The sequence below is a fragment of the Mirounga leonina genome, unplaced genomic scaffold (assembly GCF_011800145.1).
Source record: "Mirounga leonina isolate KUSES-001 unplaced genomic scaffold, KU_Mleo_1.0 Mir_201, whole genome shotgun sequence".
Lineage (NCBI taxonomy): Eukaryota > Metazoa > Chordata > Mammalia > Carnivora > Phocidae > Mirounga > Mirounga leonina.
In genome coordinates, this window is record NW_023270504.1 from 14724492 (window position 1) to 14734306 (window position 9815).

The 9815-nt window shown below is 39.0% G+C and overlaps 1 long non-coding RNA gene across 1 annotated transcript in view; it reads left to right on the plus strand.

Annotated features, from left to right (window-relative positions):
• The window catches only part of LOC118025608, an 11806-nt gene extending 11437 nt beyond the window's left edge, over positions 1-369 (plus strand). The window contains exon 3 of the long non-coding RNA XR_004683365.1: positions 206-369. This is a non-coding gene — a long non-coding RNA (uncharacterized LOC118025608). The remainder of the gene's footprint in view (positions 1-205) is intronic.
• Positions 370-9815: the final 9446 nt, after the last annotated feature.

Consider the following 9815-nt stretch of genomic DNA (forward strand, 5'->3'; position numbering starts at 1 on the left):
CTTCTGCTCAATACCCTCATTATAGAAAATTGTATAAGAATTTATCATCAGAAGTAACTTTCTTGGGGCACCTGAATGACTCAGTAGGTAGAGCATGTGACTCTTGATCTCAGGGTCATGAATTCGAGCCCCATGTTGAGGGTAGAGATTACTTAAAAAAGAAAAAAAAGTAACTTTCTCTTTTCCTAACCCTTCACACTTAAAGGTTAATGGTTGCAATGCTGCGAGAGTAAATATAATCCAGCGCAATGTGGAATCAGAAGGGCAAGGACGAAGGAGGCCACTGATGGAGATGGGTTGGAGAAAAAAGCCAAGTGATTCACAGAAGGAAGGACCTTCATCAAGCAATACCAATGGATCTCAAAATGTTCCAAGGTATTTGTGTATCTAAATAGTAGCCTCCTGTGTTGTATTCAGGAAAAACTCATCAAACCAGAATTGCCATGACTTGAATGGGCCTCATTTTCTTTTCTTTTCTTTTTTTTTTGAAGATTTTTATTTATTTATTTATTTGAGAGAGAGAGAATGAGAGACAGAGAGCATCAGAGGGAGGAGGGTCAGAGGGGAAGCAGACTCCCTGCCGAGCAGGGAGCCCGATGCGGGACTCGATCCTGGGACTCCAGGATCATGACCTGAGCCGAAGGCAGTCGCTTAACCAACTGAGCCACCCAGGCGCCCGGGCCTCATTTTCTTGATCTTGTTTTACAGATGAGGAAGAAAAGGCAGGACCAGCTACATCATCTGTGGGGCCCATGGAAAATGAATATGTTGGGCTTCTTGTTCAAAAATTATTAGGCATTTCAAGATGGCGGCAATAAGCCAACCATAGGATACCACTGAGGGAAGAGGCCTGTGGGACTACACAGGTTGCATGCCCTTGAAGCCAGTCCCGAGAAGAGGTCGCCCAGGTTAAATTATTTGCTGGAGGTGATGAAACTGGTTAGGAGTGGAACTAATCTCCTGATTCCTTGTTTAGTTTTTCTTTTTTTCCTCTACATTTTATTATTTTTCCATATTCACTTCATGCTTAGCTTAGTATATATTTATTCATTTTTTCTTTAATTTAATGAGTATTTCTTGAACACAGACTGTGCTACAGGCACTATATTAATCATTGAAGAAACAATTATTAGACAATTCATTACCATAAGTACTACTTAACAATGGGTACAGAAAAAGGACATCAGGAAAAAAAAAATCCATTTCTACAGCGGTTGTGGGGGAAGGTGGAACTCTCAGATACTACTAGTGAGAATTAAATAGGTGTTAATTTTTTAGAGGCCAACTTGGCAGTAATTAACTTTTTGTAATTAGTTTTTCTCTGTATTTAGTTGTATTGTCCAATATTTCCTTTTTTTATTGAGATATAATTGACATATAACATTGTATGTTGTTTTCAGGTCACTATTTCTTTATTGAGCATATTTTATTTTCATAATGAAACAAAATTTTAAGTACTATCTGTATTAAACTTTGGAATTCTGTTATCTTAAATATCTAGAAAAGAAGGACAGCCATTCTACATTTTACCATTGGAAAAAATTAATGATTAAATTCACATATAAAAGTTCAATATAAACTAAGTTAAATGTCCATCATAAACTTGGGTGAATTGAGACATTACCCTTGTAGTTGAAAGAATTCTTCCAGGTCCTATAACCTAATCTCCCAGCAGTAGAAATTGACTTTGTTATCCCTGAAAAGAGATCTGAACTTAATGAATTTAGAGGTAGAATGTTTTTACTCATGAAATATTGGACATACCTAAGTTACAACGAAAAGAAGCCCATTTGGAATCAGAACACCAATATTCTGTAACTACACTTGAATATTTAGGTGGAATTGTGCATGGTAAAGAAAGGAACTGGTGTGTTCCTGACACTGTTCCTGAAACCTGAACACCAGTGCTCTAAAAATCCATCCAAACTGAGTAGTTGACTTTGGCCCCTATACTCTTTATTTAGTCTGTGTTTAGTGTCACCATTCACCCTCTGTTTTTAAATGTATGTATAAGAAAATTAGGAATGCTTTACCCAGAGCACTCTCATGGGGCCTGATCCGCCAGATTCTAGCCATAAAAATACCTAGAACAAGGGCTTCATTCAGAACCTCACTTGACAACTTATTTTTATATTTGTATTATTATGGGTAAAAATTTGTTTTTATAATCATTACATTTTGTAAAGTGAAAAGGCTACTTTTGAAGACTTAATGTGAAGTTACAGACACCAGAACACACACAAATAATGGTCGGGTGCCATTTTTAAATCCCAGTTTTGTAAGAAAAAAGAATATGTAGGGAAAAATGTGTAGAGGATTATAAGAAAATGTTAGTAGTAATTATCTCTGGGGAAAAGCTTCTGATAAAATTTCAGAATAACAAAATGATTTCTAAGAAAACAATTCCTTTAGAGCAGTACTGAAGGCAACACAAAATTAGCAAGGAATTGGACACATCATGGGTGTGCTGCCTGAAGGAGGCTATTGCTTTGAGCCTGGGCATTCCTTAACTCGAAAATCCCATTTTGTTTTGGTTTTGGTTTTATTTTTTGCCTGTAAATGCCACCTAAATACAGTAGTGGATCTCAACTTTTTTTTTTTAATTTCAAAAAATGTCGTTGATAATTATTATCAGTTGTTAACTTTAGGGTCCACTTTGACTGGGATATACATATATATATACACACATGTATACGTATATGTATATCTACTTTGATTCCTAGTAGCTGTCCTCACCCTGCACCGCAGATTTCCAAGACAAATGGTTTAGGGATTACTGTTCTATATCTTTTAGCATTTGATATGTAAAGTTGGTTTAGTACACTGTGTAATGACAAAGATGGTGGTAAAATTACTTTTCCTTAAAAATGACAGCTACCGGGCGCCTGGGTGGCTCAGTTGGTTAAATGACTGCCTTCGGCTCAGGTCATGATCCTGGAGTCCCGGGATCGAGTCCCGCATCGGGCTCGCTGCTCGGCAGGGGGTCTGCTTCTCCCTCTGACCCTCCCCCCTCTCATGTGCTTGCTCTCTCTCATTCTCTCTCTCTCAAATAAAAAAAAAAAATGACAGCTACCAAAGCAACCACAAAAACCTAGGTTTTATAGCTTGGAACATACTTTCGTTTCTAGAAAATATTTCAAAAATATTTGTCCGCTGCTGGTCTTCTGTGAACTCTTTGAAACCCACAACAATTCCTATAGCATTCTTTATAACCATCAACTTGACCAACTTTGTTACAATGCAGTCAGATGGAATTTATAAGTTAAGAATTATATCTACATTAGTTTCCTCTCTCCTCAGTTTTCTGGGCACCTGCCAAAACACAAAACAAACAGCTACTGGAAGTCTCTTCTTAGCGTCATAGTGTCTTTCTTCTCCTCTCTCCACCTCCTAGCATGATCCTTTCTGGGCTCTGTGCACTTCTACTTTTTCTCCCACCCCCCTCTTTGCTAGTACCCCTTCAGCACCCGTCTAATCCTAAGAGCTACTGGGGATTTTTGCCACATTCCTCTTTTTTAAAAAATTTTATTTATTTATTTGACGGAGAGAGGGAACACAAATAGGGGGAGAGGGAGAGGAAGAAGCCAGCTCCCTGCTGAACAGAGAGCCCGACGTGGGGCTTGATCCCAGGACCCTGGGATCATGACCTGAGCTGAAGGCAGACGCTTAACAACTGAGCCACCCAGGCGCCCCTGCCACATCCCTCTTTTTAAAACAAGGGTCTAGAGAATAGAGAAGAAAAGAAATTTGCTTTAAAGTCGGGTGTTTGTTTATTTTGCAGAGGCTGCCGATCATAGCATACCCATTAAAAATAATGTTACTTTCCAGCTTAAAAGAATTAACCCAAGGAGAAAAATTTCAAGGACAAATAATGCTTGTAGAATGGGGCAAAGGTGGTAAGTAGAAAAAGGTCCTATCGCAGGGTGAAATCTATCCAGTCACACAAAAAGCCTCCAAAACCTTGTGTTTATTTCACATCTCATTGTTAAAAGATTTGTAGAATTGAGTGATGTTGGTACGATTTTTAAAAGACAAATGGCCTATGTGATGATGTTAACTAATAAAATAAGTAAAGATGATAACAATAATTAAAAAGAAAGAAAATGAAACATTGAAGATATAAATATTCAACTAAATGATTCATTTTGCCTTATCCTTGGGTAGGTAAGAATAAAGGAATAGTCATCCAAAGGGAAAAGAAGGAGGGGGCATCAAGGACAGTGGGTAGCATGCCACCTTGAGAAAGTGACACTGGAGAAAGATTTTGCATTAATCCATGGTTGAAGCTGGGAGGAAGGGGAGCAAGAGGGACAAATATATTTTTACTGTCTTTGTTATTTTTCGGTTGTAATGCTATGTGATTATAGCAATCTCCTCCTACCACATCCCAAGAATGTTCTTTAGCCCTAAATATTGTGGAGAAATTGTTTTTCTTATAAAATGATGATTAACTAAACTTCCTGCTAAATTGTACATACTCTTGGTATGAGCTATAGCATAGAATAGCAAAATTCAAACTTTATTAACTTAGCAATTAAGAAAAATATTCAGTCACATAAAAAGTAAAAACACTGATTCCTCAAAAAGTTAAACATAGAACTACCATACAATCTAGCAATTCTACTTCTAGGTATATAACCAAAAGAACTGAAAGCAGGGACTCTAACAGATACTTGTATACCAATGTTCTTGGCAGGATTATTCACAATCGCCAAAAGGTGGAAATAACCCAAATCCATCCAACAGATGAATGGACTTAAAAAAAGTGCCGTATACATACAAAGGAATACTGTTCAGCCTAAAAAAGAATGAAATTCTGATTCATGCTACAACACAGGTAAACCTTGACAACAATGCCAAGTGAAATAAGCCACACGCAGGAGAACAAATATTGTATGATTCCATTTATATAAGGTACCTAGAATAGGCGAATTCACAGAAAGTATATTAGAGGTTACCAGGAGCTGGAGGAAGAAGGGAATGCAGAGTTATTGTTTAATAAGTACAGCGTTTTGGGCGCCTGGGTGGCTCAGTTGGTTAAGCGATTGCCTTCGGCTCAGGTCATGATCCTGGAGTCCCTGGATCGAGTCCCGCATCGGGCTCCCTGCTCGGCAGGGAGTCTGCTTCTCCCTCTGACCCTCCCCCCCTTCTCATGTGCTCTCTCTCTCTCATTCTCTCTCTTGCAAAGAAATAAAATCTTAAAAAAAAAACAAAAAAAAAACTACTGGGGCGCCTGGGTGGCTCAGTTGGTTAAGCCACTGCCTTCGGCTCAGGTCATGATCCCGGAATCCCAGGATCGAGTCCCGCATCGGGCTCCCTGCTCAGCGGGAAGCCTGCTTCTCCCTCTGACCCTCTTCCCTCTCATGCTCTCTGTCTCTCATTCTCTCTCTCAAATAAATAAATAAATAAAATCTTAAAAAAAAAAATAAGTACAGCGTTTCTGTTTGGGATGATGAAAAAATTTTGGAAACGTATAGGGCTGATGGCTGTACAACCTGGAAAATATACTTAATGCCTCTGAATTGTACACTTAAAAATGGTTAAAATAGTAAATTTTATGTTCTGTATATTCTACCAGAATAAAAAAATATAGTAATAAGTAAGATAAAAACATTGACTATATTTACCACCATGGAAATTTTGAAAAATGTCATAACCTTATACCAGAAATGACTCTTGTTTTCAAATGTGCATTATATTTAAACTTTCAAAGCAAATAATTCAATTTTAGCTTTAAGTATTTTTCAAACTTTGAGATTATTTTGTTCTTTAAATTTCTCAGCGATCAGCGTCAGACTACTGAACACTATAAAAGGGAAAAACGTGCCACGCTATTAACTAAACAAAGCTAAACAGAGTCCTTAATAAGCTAATGTTTGGTTAAAAAGACAAAACAAAACAAGGGGACGCCTGGGTGGCTCAGTCGTTAAGCAGCTGCCTTCGGCTCAGGTCATGATCCCAGGGTCCTGGGATCCAGCCCCGCATTGGGCTCCCTGCTCAGCGGGAAGCCTGCTTCTCTCTCTCCCACTCCCCCTGCTTGTGTTCCCTCTCTTGCTGTCTCTCTCTCTGTCAAATAAATAAAATCTTTTTAAAAAAAAAACCCAAAACCCCAAAAACCAAAAAACAAAACCCCAAAGCAAAAAAACTCCATTGTAGAATTTGCTGCCTTTTTCAAATGTGAGTGATTACACATATTTCCGCTTCTCCCTGACCCAATGTTCCTTGAGACACAGTTTGGGGAATGCTGCCAACCTGTCACCTGTATGTTGTAACTTCTGGATTGGCCCCCACAATTGATTGATTCACTTATTGCCTTGTCATGCTTTCATTATTTTATTCTTTTATTTGTGGACCGATGTAACACATTTATTGGGTACCAACGTTGTCCCAATCAGTATGCTAAATGCCATTCATTCAGTGTCCTTGGTGAACTTCCTATGTCTAGGTATGAATAATCTGAAATACCCTCTGTTTAGCATTCACAGTTATCCCTGATCTCTATCCAATCAAAGACTTGCCCAGTTTCATGTAGATCCATCTCACTTTATTATATGAAAGAGATGGAAGAAGAGGAGCTTCTCAATTGGGATTGGTCAAGGTCTAGGATGTGGAATGAGGATCTTCACCTATGTCCCAAGAACCTTTCTTCCTTTGCCCTCAGATGATGGGGATTGCTTTCTCTTTCAGCCCCACAGGTTCACACCATAGGACCATCTCTATTTTCACATTTCTATTTTTCATTTAAGTGGATCCGGGGTTTCCAGGTCAGAAACCTGGGGTGCACTGTTCTTTGGGACTCCTCTGCCTTTGCAATCTTGTTTTCTCAGGGGAAGAATCTCCTTGGAACCACGTGCCAGGGACTTATTCATTTATTCTCAAAATAGACACTGAACATCCTCTAGTACCTATATTTTGCTTAGATCCTATGGATAACAACAACAACAACAAAATGTTCCTTGACTAGGAAAATTAGACATATACAAATCTAACAAAAATGCAATGGGATAAGTGATGCACTATTAACAACAGCTGAGTTATAGCAATTCCAATTATCTATGGAATATTCATTATGTATCTAACATTGTTCTATAGCAATTCCAAATATCTATGGAATATTTATTATGTATCTAACATTGTTCCAAGTGCTTTACCTACATTAACTTGCTATATATCCAATAACAAACTTATGAGGTAGTTACTCCTATTACCCCCATCTTATAGATAAAGGAACAGGTTTACCGTTAACACAACTAATAAACGGCAGATCTGAGATTTGAACACAGGCAATTTGACTTCAGAGTTGGTACTATTAATCACTGTTCTATGATGCTTCTGTGGTGTTAGTATAAAGCAGTAGATGAGAGGCCTCTGCTGTGAAAATCACAATGGAAGTACTACTTGAGCTCAATCTTGATGGATAAGTCACATTTCAGTCAGCACCAGGTAGATGTGTGTATGTGCTGAGGTGGGCAGAGAGGGCCGAGGAGAAGGGAATGTTGCATATACAGTTGTATCTGTAAGTTGTGCACAGGGGTGCCTGGGTGGCTCAGTCATTAAGGGTCTGCCTTTGGCTCAGGTCATGATCCCAGGGTCCTGAGATCAAGCCCTGCATCGGGCTCCCTGCTCAGCAGGAAGCCTGCTTCTCCCTCTCCTACTCCCCCTGCTTATGTTCTCTCTCTCGCTGTGTCTCTCTCTGTCAAATTAAAAAAAAAGAAGAAGAAGAAGATAGCAGGAGGGGAAGAAGGAAGGGGGGGAAATCGGAGGGGGAGATGAACCATGAGAGACGATGGACTCTGAAAAACAAACTGAGGGTTCTAGAGGGGAGGGGGGTGTGGGAATGGGTTAGCCTGGTAATGGGTATTAAAGAGGGCACATTCTGCATGGAGCACTGGGTGTTATATGCAAACAATGAATCATGGAACACTACATCAAAAACTAATGATGTAATGTATGGTGATTAACATAACATAATTAAAAAAATACCAAAAAAAAAAAAAAAGGAATGCCCAGCTAAGGAAGTTGGGGGAGGGACTGAAATCTATACCCACTCTGCTCACTGAGCTGGGCACCTGAAGAGGGGACAGTGTGCATGAAGCTATTGTATATTGTTCTTTCCATTCGGTTTCGAGGAATTTTGTGGGACACATCAACTATAGATTAAAATTTAAACTAAGAAGCTTGATTGTCAAGACTCTGTGCTTGTTTTTTGATTCTTGTCTCCTAATTCCAGCCCTTCAGATACAAAGTGTCATCAGCACTGCCTTCCTGTCCTGACTGGTCCTGTCTACCCTTCAAATTACTCCTGTTCCAAAAGTAATTCTTCCTTCTCTCCAGCCGTAAGAACATTTCCACATTTTAAACTACATCTAGGAACTGATTGGTTCTTTCATAGTTCACACGAAGGTATGAAAGACTGATAATCTGCCCTAAAACTCTAGAAAGAGATTGCTTACTAACAGAAAGAACATGCAATTCGTGGAGTTTCAGGTGGGGGGCAGGGCAGATGTTTTTGGGTAGAGGGAAAAATTTGATAACTTGTGGGTAAAATTAAGAGGTCTCTATCCACCTGTGTTTTCTTTAGGTTCAAGAATCTTATAGTAGTATTTACTTTTGCCTGACCCCTCCATGCAACGGACCCTAGAAATATACTACCAAGTGCATATTTTAGATCATTTCTTGTCCTTCCTTTAGGACCCTGGTCAACTCTGTTTCTTTGTTCTTTTGGGAGGTGGGCTGTTGCTCAGCTAACGACTGCCCCTTGCCCCAGATCCACCCCAGAAAAAGTCATCTCCAGCCCTAACCCCAATCCCAGCTTGGATAGACCGAGCCAGACCAAGATGATTTTTTCTGAACATTCAGCATGATGATCTGTATCTGTCTCCAATCCAGTAACTAATATTGTTTAATATAAACTCCATATTCCGTAGGGTTATCACTTACAGAGAGCCCAGAAATGTTCTGTTGGCTTCCCTCTTCTTAAGGGCTTTTTTAAAAATGCAAATAGTCCAGGTGTGGATCACATGTTTGACTAATTTACACTCAAGTGTAGGCGATTTTTTTAATGGCCTTTTTCCTTCAGGAGGCACTTTGGCAGGAAGGTTAGAGAAGGGGGGGTGGATATGGAAAGAGAAAGAGAAGAGAGGAAATAAGCATAATCAAAACTAAAGACTTAATTTAGCCATTTCACAGGTTTTACTTTGGGGACGACATTTTAGAGTCGTATCTGGAAGAAGTGAATTAAATGAGTTTATGCTTCAACTGCTATGTACAAGGACACCAAGGTTTCCAAATATAGAATTTTTAAAAACAAGTGTTTATATTTATAGTATTTATTACAGAGAGGCTAACTTTCCTACTCTTGATGATAAAAAACAAGTTTTCCATTCACATACCTCATGGACTCTTGAATTCTTTAAGGTTTGTGAAATAATAAAAACTTTGCCTCAAAGTGTGACAATATTATCCATGCCTTAGGATATGTTTGATATAAGAGACAGTTGTCCTCTAAGCAATCTAAAGAAAAGAAGGATCTCTTATAAAGAGGCAAAGTATGTCATAGAACCCAAGGACAGGAAATACAGCCAGATCTCCCACAGGGCTGGAACTGAGGAGTGGAAAGTTGTCAGTGACCAAGGCAAATCTTGGTATATTTTTCCCTTTCCCTCAGTCTCAGCCCCTCCACCACTGCATGTTCACCATGGTCTTTAATTTTCCTTATCTCTGTGTTTCTGCCCTCTTTTTTTACAGAACAGTGCTCTTCACTTATACATGGCACATCGTATAGTGTTGCCAGATTTAGCAAATGACATTATAGG